This window comes from Gorilla gorilla, chromosome 1, assembly GCF_029281585.2.
Source record: "Gorilla gorilla gorilla isolate KB3781 chromosome 1, NHGRI_mGorGor1-v2.1_pri, whole genome shotgun sequence".
Taxonomy (NCBI): domain Eukaryota; kingdom Metazoa; phylum Chordata; class Mammalia; order Primates; family Hominidae; genus Gorilla; species Gorilla gorilla.
Genome location: NC_073224.2, coordinates 26,411,416 through 26,426,308, shown reverse-complemented (window position 1 = coordinate 26,426,308; position 14,893 = coordinate 26,411,416). Strand labels below are relative to the sequence as shown.

Here is a 14,893-nt window from a genome sequence, read left to right as displayed (position 1 = left end):
GATAGTTGCTTTTGATCTTTGAAGAAAATTTTGCCTTTTTTTTCTGGAATAAACTGGATCTAAGCATGGGGGAAAAATACATGTTTAATGTATGAAGCATGTATTTATGCATGAATGAGGTATATTTATAATGCACAAATTATATATATAATCTTATATTTATATGCAATAGCAATGAACAATAGAGCAAAAACCAATAAAATATTTAATAAGCTCTTCCCATGTGTGTCAGAGTTAGCAAATCTTTCCTCTTTTGAACAAAAGGGGAACTATACTAACTTTGTTAATTGTTTTTTTGAGCTCTTTGGAATTGATTGGCAAGACAATGAGATGGTATTTTTTGGAAAGGAGATGAGATTTTTTTTTTTTTCACAAGGGGATGAGATGATATTCTTCAGGGATGGGTGTTTATGTACTTTTTTTTTTTTTTTTGAGACAGAGTCTCATTCTGTCACCCAGGCTGGAGTACAATGCTGTGATCTTGGCTCACTGCAACCTCTGCCTCCCAAGTTCAAGTGATTCTCCAGCCATAGCCTCCCGAGTAGCTGAGACTACAGGTGCATGCCACTGCATCCGGCTAATTTTTGTATTTTTAGTAGAGATAGGGTTTCACCATGTTGGCCAGGCTGGTCTCAAACTCCTGACCTCAGGTGATCTGCCTGCCTTGGCCTCCCGAAGTGCTGGGATTACAGGTGTGGGCCACTGTGCCCAGCCTTCATTTCTTCCTGTAATGTTTTACATGAATGTTCAAGTAGGCAGCACACTAAAAATGTCAGTATTGGAATGCAGACTACAAATTAGATCCTCTAATTTGTAGAGCATAAAAGCAATGGATCCTAAGAATAAGCCAACAATTTTGACAAGAATTGTAGTTAGCTCTGTCATTATGATTTACACACTTTTCTCTTACTGAAATTAGTGGCAGTGAAAGCAATATATAACCCCCAAAATAGCATAAGATGATAAAAATTACATCCAATAATTCATAATGATTTTACCCAGTTTGTATGCAGCAACATATAGTCAAATGAATAGCTGTATAACAGTGCCACCAACCAGGAAAAAAGAACATATCCAGCTGTGTTCAAGGAAGGGTAAATGATGAGTTTCTAGTTAAAACTAAAAAAAATTGCAGCTGTATCTGCAGCTGTGACAGCTCTTAAAGCTATAGTCAAGAAAAGTTGTTTTAAATGAGTGTCCCCAAAGAAATCAAATAAAAAGAAATCAAATCAAATAAAAAATCTATTGTATTGTGTAAATACAATAGATCTCAGACAGCTTGAACTGCATTAGCAGAAATTAGTAAATCTAGCACCCATTTAACATAAACTAGGAGATACCAAGATAGAAACATTTCCTCAAATGGTAAACATCTATTTCTTTCTGACCACTTTATTTGTAGAAGGAGTTCTTAGCCTACATGGAAAGTTATTGGATAGCCGTAAATATCTGTATAGTTGACCTTTGGGTATTTGTTTCACTAATACCTAAACTTTTCTGCATATTTGAAATACTTTCATCTAAAATATTCAGTGTCTAGTAATATGCACAAATATTTATGTCCTAAACTGTTCCCCATAGCTATGTTTACAATTCTAGAATACTGTTTTGATAATAAATATACTTTTTTTTCATGAGATGAACATTATTCAGCCTTTGAAATTTTGGTTTTCAAAGGCCCACTAATATCCTCCAAGTAATTATTATTTAAAGAAAGAAAGATAACATATGGTTTATTTTTAAATAGGAAAACACCAGCAGGGTTTTTATTTAAAAGCTTCAGAATAGTGGAATTTTTGGTAATTTTGTTCTCTATGGCTCCCAATTTAACAAATTCTCTTCAATGTATATATATTTTATTAAAAAACAAGCTTTCATTTTCAAAATTTTATTTAATAAAATGGGACAAACATTTCTTTCCCATAAAGAAATTTGTAAGAGTGGTGTGGACATAAAATGGCCCAAACAACATACTGTTTGAGTCCTAACACTCAATGTTGGTAGGTGGTGAATTCAGTAACAGAAATCCTCCAAATCAACTTAAACTAGTACAAGATTTATGTAGAGCAATTTGGTAATATGTGTTAAGAAGCTTTCAACCATTCATTTACTTATTCGATAATTACTCACTAAGAAACTACCATGTGTCAGAAAGTAGGAGTAAAAGATGACTAACACAGATCCAGGGCAAAACGTGCTCGTGGTCTAATAACATACAAAGAAAAGTAAAGAAGTTATACTGGCTGGGTGCGGTGACACCTGTAATCCCAGCACTTTGGGAGGCTGAGGCAGATGGATCACTTGAGGCCAGAAGTTCAAGACCAGCCTGGCCAATATGGTGAAACCCTTCTTTACTAAAAATATAAAAATTAGCCGGGCTTAGTGGTGGGCGCCTGTAGTCCCAGTTACTTGGGAGGCTGAGGCAGGAGAATCGCTTGAACCTGGGAGGTGGACGTTGCAGGGAGCCTAGATTGCGCCACCACACACCAGCCTGGGCGACAGAGCAAGACTCTGTCTCAAAAAAAGAAAAAAAAAAAGTTGTTATACTGAAATAGCGTACCATCCATCTAAGCAGTCAGGGTTCTAGGAGCAAAGGAAGTATGGAGAGATGGGAGTCAGGAAGGCTTTGTAGAAGAGTTAACATCTAAGAAGATGGCAGACAGATATTACTATGAAGTGATTAAAAACACAGAGTTCTAAGTCCAGTAAACCAGGATTCATGTCTTAGCCCCTCCACTTGTTAGCTATTTGACCTTTGGTAAGTTACTTAAATTCTCTAAGCTTTAATCCTATCTTCTGTAACACCTGCCCCTTAGGGTTATAGTTTTAAAGTTAGATCTTGTATGTATAATGCTTAGCACGAATGCTCAGTGAACTGAATTTTAAATGGAAAAAAAAGGTAAAAAGAGAAATAATCTATTCCCGAGAATGATTAACTATGATACATACACATGATTAAATATGTGCAGCCATTAAAAGTCATCTTTAGGGCTCAACAAAATAAACTGTAGAGAGAGATAAAATTAATATGGCAAATAAAAATAATTGACGATTGAAGAATATACAGGTGTTACCAAAGCATTTTTTTGCACTTTTCTGCAGGGCAGATATTCCTCAAAATCAAAAGTTGATTTTAAAAGAACCAAAAAAGTATGTTTAAAATGTTTCTATGCCTTTGGACAAACATGTAATATTAAGTTAAAAAGGAGGTGATGGAAAATTATTTTTACAATATCATCTCAGTTCTTTAAGTAGGAGAGATGTATTAAAAGTCAATTTTTTCTCTGTGTAGTGGGAATGTTTGTAATTTTTAATCACTTTCATTATATTCCTGTGTATTTTCCAAATATTCAAAAGCAATATATAACTTTTAAAATAAATAATTAAATACACGCCATTTTTTCATTAGTTTATAGCAATTATACCAGTAGATGGTATTTCTATTTATTGCTTTACTGTTTTGGTCCCCTTTAAAGGAATGTATTTATGCAAGTACCTCCACAGGTAGAAACTAGCATATTTTTTTCTCATTTTAAGTGAAGCAGAACTTAACAGGAAAAATCAAATCATATTCTTACTTCTGAAATTATGGTTTTAATAATCTATTATAACAAAACAACCAATATTTCTAGAAACTACATTTACTTTTAAAAATTAGCCTATATACAGCAAGGACAACTATGTGGCAATGGGATCAAAGAAGACGGAGTGGAGAAAAACTACAGGTACTGTTCAGCTGCCACACAGAGAAAGGGCCAGGCCTCCGTCACCTCCCTTTGTTCAGTACATGACAAAGTATCCTGCGTAATGAAGAGGTCGCCAATAAATGAAATTCCCAGCACCCATGGCTCCATATTAGTAGTTAACGTTTCCTGATGTTTCATCTTGGTGAACCCTTACAACCATCCAATGAGATAGGAATCGTTATTACCATTTTCCACATGAGGAAACCAAAATCTTAGTTTAAATCACTTGCCCTCACAGCTACTAAGTGACCAGAAAATAAATCCAAGTCTGGTGGATCCCAATGCCCATGCTTTATCCTGGGGCTCAGCAAACTCTATAAATGACTACAGAGAAGACATTTTAGGTTTCATGGATCATATGGCCTCTGTTGCAATGACTCAACTCTGAGCTATAGTGCAAAAGCAGCCATAGACAGTATGTAAACAAACAAGCGTGGTGATGTTCCAATAAAAGTTTACTTAAAACAGCAGGGCCAAGGCAGTGGTTCATGCCTGTATCTGTATCTGAGAGGCTGAGGCAGGAGGCTCGCTTGAGCCCAGGAATTTGAGACCAGCATGGGCAACATGGCGGGACCCTGATTCTACAAGAAAAAAAAAAAAAATTAACAAATTAGGTTAACTCTGGGCACACTGCTTAGGAGTTAGCTTTGTTTTTCAAAGAGCTATTTTAAAAAATTAAAAATTAGCTGGGCATGGTGGCATGTGCCTGTGGTCCCAACTACTTGGGAAGCTGAGATGGGAGGATCACGTGAGCCCAGGAGTTGAAGACCTCAATGAACTATGATCACTCCACACTACTCTAGACCAGGTGACAGAGCGAGGTGAGACCCTGTCTCAAAAAAAAAAACAAAAACAGGTGGTGAGCTGGATTTGGGCCTTAGTTTGCCAATCCCTTTTCTAAGTTACTGTTCTACATTGTCTTCAGAGAGTATCAGGTGTCTCCATTCAGCAAATATTTAATGAACACCTACCATGTGCCAGGAACTGTTCTACACACTGGCAATATAGCTGTGAACAAAATCAAAAATAACCCCTGACTTTCTGGAGCACAACTTTGAATACAAAAGACAGGTAACAGGTAAATAAAAAACTAGTTACCATTGTATGCCACTGTCTACATCATACAGTGTCAGAAAATGATAAATGATATTAAGATGGAATGTTTGGCATAAATTGAACAAAACAGATTGATAAATGACATCACTCTTAACCATCACTCCATAGCTAAACATAACTGGGGTTCAATTCTTTATTAGCATGAAGTAGGCAGAACACACACAAGTATTTCAACACAATAAAACAGATTTCCACAAAATCATGCCTCTCCCCCAGCACATGTAAAATATGGGTCCCACCTTCCTGTCCTTTGTGTTCTTGATCTTCTATCCAGTTACCTTAATTGACACCCTGCAAATAACAGAGCCTGATGATATATAAGGGAAGTTTTCATTCTGGCAGTGGATCTTAAATTAGTGCATATGAGCCCAATCAGTTACTTGGGTCTGAGCCAGACCCACCCTAACTATTTGCAAATCTGTTAAAACAGTAGCTACAACTTATGGCTAAGCTGCTTCCTCCAACAAAAGACAGATGGCTTCAGCAAATTTTAACTTTCTGTGCTGATGAGCCTCCCTGCTCCAGAGCAGAGGGGAGGGTGGTGAGCATGCAAATCCAGCCAAGGAGCTAGCAGTCCCAAAGATGTAGGGGCAAAATACAGGCTTGAAATCTCTGTTTGGGGCTACAATAAAAGGAAGATAAAGCAGATCACAAGCGTACCAGCTTTTCCTAAGAATAAATTATTTCAAATTTTAACATTTCTGAAATACAGTTAAGAATCCATGTATTAAATATATAACCCAAACCAAATGGCCAAAAAGCAGATAAAAACGACCAATATTATACGAAGATGTAAATTCACATTTTTTGATCAGAAGAAAAGGTAACAGCTAGCTGCTTGTGGCCTACTATGTGCCATATAATACATAAGCACTTTTGCCTATATTATTTAATATTAATCCCATTTTTTCAGATGAGGAAACAACTAAGATGTTAAAACATTTGTCTAAGTTTCTATAGGTAGTTAAATGGATGCTAGAATTTGAATCAAGAATGCTGAGAAGGACAATCTACAAAATGGGAGAAAGTATTTGCAAACTATGTTTCTGACAAAGGTCCTAATATCCAGAATCTATAAGGGACTTAAATAACCCAACAAGTAAAAAACAAATCACCCCCATTTAAAAAATGGGCAAAAAAACATGAACAGATACTTTTCAAAAGAAGACATACAAGCAGCCAACAAACATGAAAAAATGTTCCCATTGCTAATCATCAGAGAAATGCAAATCAAAACCACAAAGAGCTACCATCTCACACAGTCAGAATGGCTATTATTAAAAAGTCAAAAAAGAACAGATGCTGACAAGGCTGTGGAGAAAAGAGAATGCTTATACGCTGTTGGTGGGAATGTAAATAAGTTGAGCCACTATGGAAAGCAGTTTGGAGATTTCTCAAAGAACTTAAAACAGAACTACCATTCAACCTAGCAATCCCATTACTGGGTATATATATATATATCCAAAAGAAAATAGATCATCCTACCAAAAACAGAAACACGCACTCATAGGTTTCATCCCAGCACAATTCAGAATAGTAAAAACATGGAATCAACCTCAGTGCCCATCAACAGTGAACTGGATAAAGAAAATGTGGTACACATACATCATGAAATATTATGCAGCTATAAAAAATGAAATCATGTCCTCTGCAGCTACATGGATGCAGCCAGAGGCCATATCTTAGCACCCAGGAACAGAAAGCCAAACACTGTGTATTCTCACTTACAAGTGAGAGCTGAACACTGGGTACTCATGGACATAAAGATGGATGGCAAAAACAGAACTGAGGACAACTGTGGTGGGGGGACAAGGGCTGCAAAATTATTGGGTGCTATATTCAGTATTTGGGTGAAAGTATCAATTGTACTACAAACCTCAGCATAACGCTATATACCCAGGCAACAAACCTGAACATATATCTTCTGAATCTAAAATAAAAGTTGATTTTTTTTTTTAAAGAATGCTAGCCAGGCACAATGGCTCACTCCTGCAATCCCAACATTTTGGGAGGCCGAGGTGGGCAGATCATCTGAGGTTAGGAGTTTGAGGCCAGCCTGGCCATTGTGGTGAAACTCCGTCTCTACTAAAAATACAAAAAAAAAAAAATTATCTGGGTGTGGTGGCGGGTGCCTGTAATCCCAGCTACTCAGGAAGCTGAAGCAGGAGAATCGCTTGAACCCAGGAGGTGAAGGTTGCAGTGAGCTGAGCTCATGCCACTGCACTCCAGCCTGGGCAACAAGAGCAACACTCTGTCTCAAAAAATAAAATTAAAATAAAATAAAATAAAAAATAAAGAACTCTGAGAGGGAAGGTAAAACACAAACAAACAGAAAAACACTTGCCTTTGATTTCTGGAATCTTAGAACTGAACTAGACAAGAAGAGATCATCTCTAATCTGTGTTCTTATTTTAAGGAAATGAAAACAGGCTATTTGCCCAAGGCCACACAAGAATCATTTCAGAATTGGGTTGTACTTGGATTCCTCTGCTATAGAAGTTGGCCTCACAGTCCTGATTTCTTCCTTCCTCTGACAAGTGTTGATTTTTAATTAAGGAGATTCCCAATAATAAGTTACTCCCCCAGGTCTGTATCATGATAGCAGGTTGCACAGAGGATGCTGGTGACAGGAACTTCAGCTGTTATGGTAAAGCCAGGCAGGTGGGTTTGGGGATGGTACAGACCTACTAACCTTAATTCACACCATGTTGAAAGCCAGACTTCTGAATAAGCCACCCATTTCCATCAAATAATCTAACTGCTGCAATATTTCAACTGAGGGTACAAAGCATACTGTAGGAACAAACTAGCAGTTCTATATCCTGGCTTCTTTTTTTTTCTAAAACAGCAGCATGATCAAATCAATAATGGAAAGTTTTCCCTGCCTCTCTTTTTCATTTTCTTTTCTGTCTACAGCTATACAGCTATTTTAATTACAAAAATAATCAGGTTTTCTCCCAAGGAAAGGAATTCCACGAGTTCTGAGAGGACCAGGAATTCAATTTTACTCACACTCCTTTCAGGTGGCAAATACAGACTCAGAAGTATTGTTTCTGGATTTGATTATAACCATCATGGGCCTCTGAGCTGATCTTTACTTGCAGAATAGCTGAGAAGCTTGAAATGGACAACACAAGATACGTATCCACAGCAGACACTGTAGAATGTGGTAATCTCCAAACATAAATAACCGTTCTTTTACCATAAACTATACATCAAGATTTTAAGTGACTCTCTCACTTATTTTTAATTAAGGATATGGTTAGCTCTTCAAACTACTGATAATATAAGCCTCTTCCCATAAGAATAAATTGAGAATAGTACTAGCTTAGTAGGGGATGCAAGAGTAGAAGGGGTGGTGTATTGGTCAGCTCAGACTGCCATAAGAAATGATCACAGACTGAGTGACTTAAACCACAGAAATGTGTGATCTCACAGTCTGGAGGCTGGAAGGCCAAGATTAAGGTGTCAGCAGGCTTCGTTTCTCCTGAGGTCCCTCTCCATGGTGTGTAGATGGCAGCCTTCTGGCTGTATCCTCACATGGCCTTTTCTCTGAGCACAGTCAACCCTGGTGTCTTTTCCTCTTCTTATGAGGACACCAGCCACACTGGATTAAGGCCCCACACTATTACCTCATTTAACCTGAATTACCCCTTTAAAGGCCCCATCTCTAAATACAGCCACATTGAGGGTTAGAGCTATGCAACTCAGTCCATAACAGGTAGAATGGAGACACGGTTTGTATTCAGAACGCTGTATCTGCCAGCAGACACATGTCCTCCAAAGCCATGTGTGTGCAGCCCCAAGGAACCCGGAAATCATCCCTCATTAGAAGAATCTGAATTCTACTTTATGGGAAATTCATTTCATTACCCCTTAAGGCATTTCTTCATTTTTTCTTTTTTAAAGCATTGTTGGGGCCTGGCGCAGTGGCTCATGCCTGTAATCCCAACACCTTTGGAGGCCGAGGCAGGCGGATCATCTGAGGTCAGGAGTTCGAGACTAGCCTGGCCAACATGGTAAAACCCCATCTCTACAAAAAATACAAAAAATTAGCCAGGCATCGTGGTGTGTGCCTGTAATTTCAGCTACTCAGGAGGTTGAAGCAGGAGAATCCCTTGAACCTGGGAGGTGGAGGTTCCAGTGAGCTGCGATCTCACCATTGCACTCAAGCCTGGGCAACGAGAGCAAAACTCCGTCTCAAAAAAAAAAAAAAAAAAAGAATTGTTGTGATTTCACGTGGCTCTGGAGGAGCCAAGCAGAAGCAGAGTGAGACGTGCAGTCTTCCTCACAGTCGTAAGAATTAGCCCATAGCGCCTAAGTTCTTTCAGCAGACAAGCACACGCTTCACATCAGAGAAGACTCTGTGCATGGTTTTTTCCCTATGCCATCAATATGCTGGCTAAATCAGATATCATCTGCATTTCTTCACTGACATTCCTTTGTCTTTATTGTTTTTTTCCAACTTTATTGTTGCTGGTTTTGTTTTGCTTTTCTTACACTGAAGTTTGAATTATGTACATATTCGGTATGATATATTCTGTAAGGGAATCTGGAGTTTATACTATGTGATAGTTAAGAACAAGCTTTGGTAGAACAGGTTAACAACCAAACTGAAGAACAAGTGAAGAAGGGAATACATTTAGGTGAGCATATGACATGTTAATTAATTACTGACTTCATTTTAGGGAGATTTAGTATAATTTTAATACAAATTAGGTTTAATATAGGAGCTCAAGAATGCACTTTTTTCCTATTAAATTAATAATAGTTTTTTGACCCATGGAAATTTGCCCTATGAGTGTGCTTTAAGAAGTAAATTTTCCCCCAATGCGGCGGCTCACGCCTGTAATCCCAGCACTTTGGGAGGCCAAGGCAGATGGATCACCTGAGGTCAGGAGTTTGAGACCACCCTGACCAAATGGTGAAACCCTGTCTGTACTAAAAATACAAAATTAGCCGGGCATGGTGGCGCATGCCTGTAATCCCAGCTACTCTGGAGGCTGAGACAGGAGAATCGCTTGAACTCAGGAGGCAGGGGTTGCAGTGAGCCAAGATCACGCCACTGCAGTCCAGCCTGGGCAACAAGAGTGAAACTCTGTCTCAAAAAAAAAAAAAAAAAAAAAAAAAAAGAAGAAGAAGAAGTAAATTATCCTCACATGGCAAGGAAGAGAGCACAAGGCAAAGAAAAAATACAATTTATTATTAGCTGGTATTTGGGACTCAAGTTCTGATTTTTTAAATTGGTGAGCTGGGCTAGATCATAAATGAACTAGAAGATTTGCTTCTGTTTCTCCAGAGACTTAGAATAAAAGGCACTGGTTGGCCTTCTTAGTTGTGTTTTGTTTCTTTTTTTTCCGTCTAAGCTGATATCTGATTCTCAGTCCTTAAGATGTTACTATTCTAATGGTACAAAAGAACAGGGAGAGATAAACCCAACCCAAGAGGTCATCAAGGAAGAGACCATTTCTCCACGTGGCCAGGAGCATCTTAAGCCATTCACTGCAGGACTCTTCTGTTCCCAGAGGTCACAGACTTATCCCAAAGATGCAGGCAGGAAGAGACACTGAGGGAGAGTACATGCCCCCACTCCCACCACCTTATCAAAACTGCAGAATGGGTGAGAGAATTTAACAAGTCTCCAAAATTACCCCCAAAAGAGGCACTGCAAAATAAGTCTCCAAAAAAATAATACCTCCAAAAGGGGCATTGCATCAATTCTAGTTCAGAAATCTTTTGAAAGAAATTCTCTTGTGTAGGCTTATGTTAGAAGATGGGAGACTTCCCTTTGGAAATAGGCTTCCAGAGAAGGCGGCAATGGGAAGCACCAAAGGACTATGTAGGATATGAGGCAATCAAACACTAGGGAGTTGGAGAAGATAAAGAAATACAGAGAAGCCATTCATTCAAAGCCGTTCATTTTGCTTGGGGAGTTCCCCTACACATACAAGGCACCCTGCTCATAAAAGAGAGGATACTACTACGACCTATACCTGAGCCATTTTTTTTTCTGTGCTAAAATGAAAAAATTGTCTCATTTCATCCACTTGTGCTTGAGATCACACCCCCCTTCACCTTATCAGGAACATGAGTAATTATCTCCTCTCATACTCATACCTTTATCATCAATTTCTCCTCTTCTTACTAGATCAGTCCCAAAAGCTCTACAGACACAATCCTGTTTCTTCTTTAGGAATTTCAGAACAGGTGTGGTGGCTCACGCCTGTAATCCCAGCACTTTGGGAGGCCACAGCAGGCAGATCACCTTAGGTCAGGAGCTCAAGACCAGCCACCAGCCTGGCTAACATGGTGAAACCCGTCTCTATTAAAAATACAAAAATTAGGCAGGCATGGTGGCATGTGCCTGGAATCCAAGTTACTTGGGAGGTTGAGGGAGGAGAATTGCTTGAACCCGGGAGGTAGAGGTTGCAGTGAGCTGAGATCATGCCACTGCACTCCAGCCTGGGTGACAGAGTAAGACTCTGTCTCAAAAGAAGAATTTCAAAACACACAGAAGTGGACCGTGGATTACTGATAACCTTTTGTTTGTGACACACTCTCATCATCACCTGTTTTTATTTATTTAGTTGGTTCTTTTAAAAATACTGTAAGTATCTACCAACCTATTGCTCAACAGGGCTGAGTTCCTTCTGGAGGCTCTGCAGTGAACCCACTTCCTGACTTTCCTGTCATTTCTAGAGGTCTCTAGCTTTCCCTGACTCCCAGATCGATCTCTCTCTCTCTCTCTCTCAAACACACACACACACACTCACACACACACACACACACACACTCACACACACACACAGACACACACACTCCTACTTCCTTCTTATAAGGATCCTTGTGATGACATTGGCTTCCCAGATAATCCAGGTTAATTAATCTCCTCATTTCAAGATCACTATCTTAATCACATCAACAAAATCTCTTTTGCTATGTAAAGTAACGTATTCACAGATTTCCAAGAGTAGGCCATCAATCAACATCTTTGGAGGACATTATTCGGCCTACCATAGTTATCTTTTGGGACTTCTTTCCCTTAAATATCCATGTTGTCATTTATTACTGTAGTTTCCAGTTAATTCATCCATCCTATGTGCTTTCAGTTGTATCCTGGCTTTGGCAATTGTGAATAGTGCTCCTACAACCATTCTTGTACATATCTCCTGCTGTTGAGACACATTAGTGTAGCTAAAAAACTGGAGTAGAATTTCTGGGTCATGGGTATGTGAATATTCTATTTTCAGAGATCCTGTCACACAGTTTTCCAAAGTGGAGAGACCAATTTGCGCTCCTAAGAGCAATGTAAAAGAGGCCCTATGGGTGTACTGCTCTCCAATACTGAGTATTGTCAGGTCTTTACAAATGTTTGCCAACAGAATGGATGTAAAATAGCATTTAATTATGAATTTGCATTTCCCTGATCAATAATAATGAACATCTCTTCACACATTTATTGTCCCTCTGAGTTGCTGCTTCTATGAAATACCTGTTCATACCTTTTCATCATTTTGCTTGATTTCAGAAATTATATTTTCTTAGCACTAACATTTTTTTCAGTTGTACACATTGTGAATAGCTTCTCCCCATTAATACCTGACTGTTTTTCTGCTTCCTTTAAGGAAGCAGAACATTCATTTTTTTAAATGAATGTTCTTAAATTTGTCTATATACTCCACCAGTGGTTTCAAAGTTTTGCTGTTGACATTTAAGACCATTTGGAGTTCGTTATCATATAGGGTGTGAAGAAGTGACCATCTCATATTTTCCATACAGATCCCCATTTGTCACAGGCCTCTTTTCTCCAACATACTGACACACTACCTCATCATGTTCTATGGCATCTGTTTCTATATCAGTTCTATGTTTCTGGCATCTCTACTTTATGCCATTTGTCAATTTGTCTATCCCTACAACAATACCACTCTATTTTAATGACTATAGCTTCACAATAAATCCTGCTATCTGGTAGGACATGCATCCCCTCACTGCTTTTAGACAGAAGATATTTTAGCCCTTTACACTTCCATATACATTTTAGAGTCATCATATCAACTTCCATAAAAACACTTGTTGGGATTTTTATTTGAAAAGTCTGATCGATGGATTGAAGCTATAGATCACTTTTGGAAGAATTAATATCCTCAGGCTTTTGTCTTCTCCATGAACATAACACGCCTCTCATTTATTTGGTAATAAGTCTTTTAATAAAGTCAACCATCTCTCAATAAGTTTTAATAATTTTCTCAGTAAAGGTATTATATACCTTCTGTTAGAGAGATACCTAGCTACTGCTAGTCTCTGATACTACTGTAAATGGTATCTTTAATTTACTTTTCTTAACTGCTGCTAGAATAGAAATTCTACCTTGTGAAACACTCCAATTGTTCCTAGTAATGTGTGTAGATTCTTTAGGGTTTTCTCTGTAAATACTTACATTGTCTTTGAATAATGATAAATTTGTCCCTTTCACTCCAATTCTTATCATCTCCAATTTCTTTTTCTTGTCATATTACAAGTTTGAAAAACAATTTAGAAAAATCTTTTAGCACAGCAATAAGTTGTGGTTGCTAAAGTACTGAAAGGTTTTATAAGTGCTCTGTAATTACATTTCTCATATAACTACCCTGTCTCTGTGTCTGTGTCATGCTTGATATGGCATGTTTTGCCATCTTCATAATTCCTTCTTATTGTTACATTGGCCAGTAATGAAAATAATTATGTGGTAAGATGGATGGAAATTTATATAGGTACGCTGGGGGTGGGGGAAAAGAAGAGAGATCTCAGGCCTCTATTACCCCTGTTCTTGTCCCCCAACTAATGTGATGAGGATCACCTTCACTAGGCTCTTGAGGAATGTGTACATAAAGGGATGCTCCATATAAAAATCATGGCTTTAATATAAAAAGCCTTGGTCCCAAAACATGATGTGGAATAATCTCTGGTTTCGGTAAAATGCAGTAGACCATAGATATGTCAGGAGAGCTCCTCCTAGGTTCTTGGTATGGAGGAGTATCACAGCTTGATTAGCTACTATACCTCTGTGGGTAAAAGCTGAAATGTCAACTAAGTTATTAGGCAGCATGGCTTATAATAAAAATGGCTTCTGATTAAGTAACCACGTATGAACTCAGAGAATTATACGTACATCTAAAAACACTCCTGTTGGAAGAGGAATCCTTGAGACTGCCCTGCTGGCAAGCCATGATTCCTGTTCTCTCTCTAAACAGACTGGTGTCATGGGTGGTCTTTGATAGTCTTGTGAGTCTGAAGGTTCGGTTGAACCTAAGAAAGCCCCTTGATCAACATACCGGTTTTCTATTGCTATGGAACAAACTACCACAAACTTAGCCATTTAAAGCAATACTCATTTCTTATCTCATAGTTCTGTAGGTCAGAGGTCCAGCATGGTAGGGCTGGGTTCTCTGCTCAGGGTTTCACAAGGATATAATCAAGATGGTAACGTGGGCTACATTCTCATCTGAGGGTTGGAGTCACTTCCAAGCTCCCTGGTTATTGATGGAATTTGGTTCCTTGGGCTGTAGAACGGAGATTTCTTGGTTTTTGTTCGTTTTTTTGCCAGCTATGAACTTGGGGCTGTTCTCAGTTCTCAGAAGCAGCCTGCAGGTTACCACCATGTTGCTCTCTCCATACCACAGCAGTCTGCTTCTTCAAGTCCAGCAGGAAAATTTATCTCATATTTTGTATCTCTCTGACTTCAGGAAGGACCCAATCCCTAAGGGCTCATCTGGTTGGGTCAGGCCCACCTGTATAATCACTATTTGACTAACTCAAAGTAAACTGATTTAGTGACCTAATCATGAGTGATATCCCATCATATTCACAAGTTCTGCTGACACTCAAGAGGAGAGGGTTATATAAAATGGTGTGAACACCACAGAGAAAGATTCCTAGAAGCAATCTTAGGATTCTGTCCATAAGAGCGAACACTGCAACCTCTTTCCCTGGGCTTCCCCAGTCCTTATTTTGAATGGTTATCAGTCCAATGGTGAGAAGAGACAAGAATT

The 14,893-nt window shown here is 38.6% G+C and overlaps 1 protein-coding gene across 3 annotated transcripts in view; it reads right to left on the bottom strand.

Annotated features, from left to right (window-relative positions):
- RYR2 (ryanodine receptor 2) overlaps positions 1-14,893 on the bottom strand; it is a 790,171-nt gene that overhangs the window by 243,808 nt on the left and 531,470 nt on the right. The window lies entirely within an intron of this gene.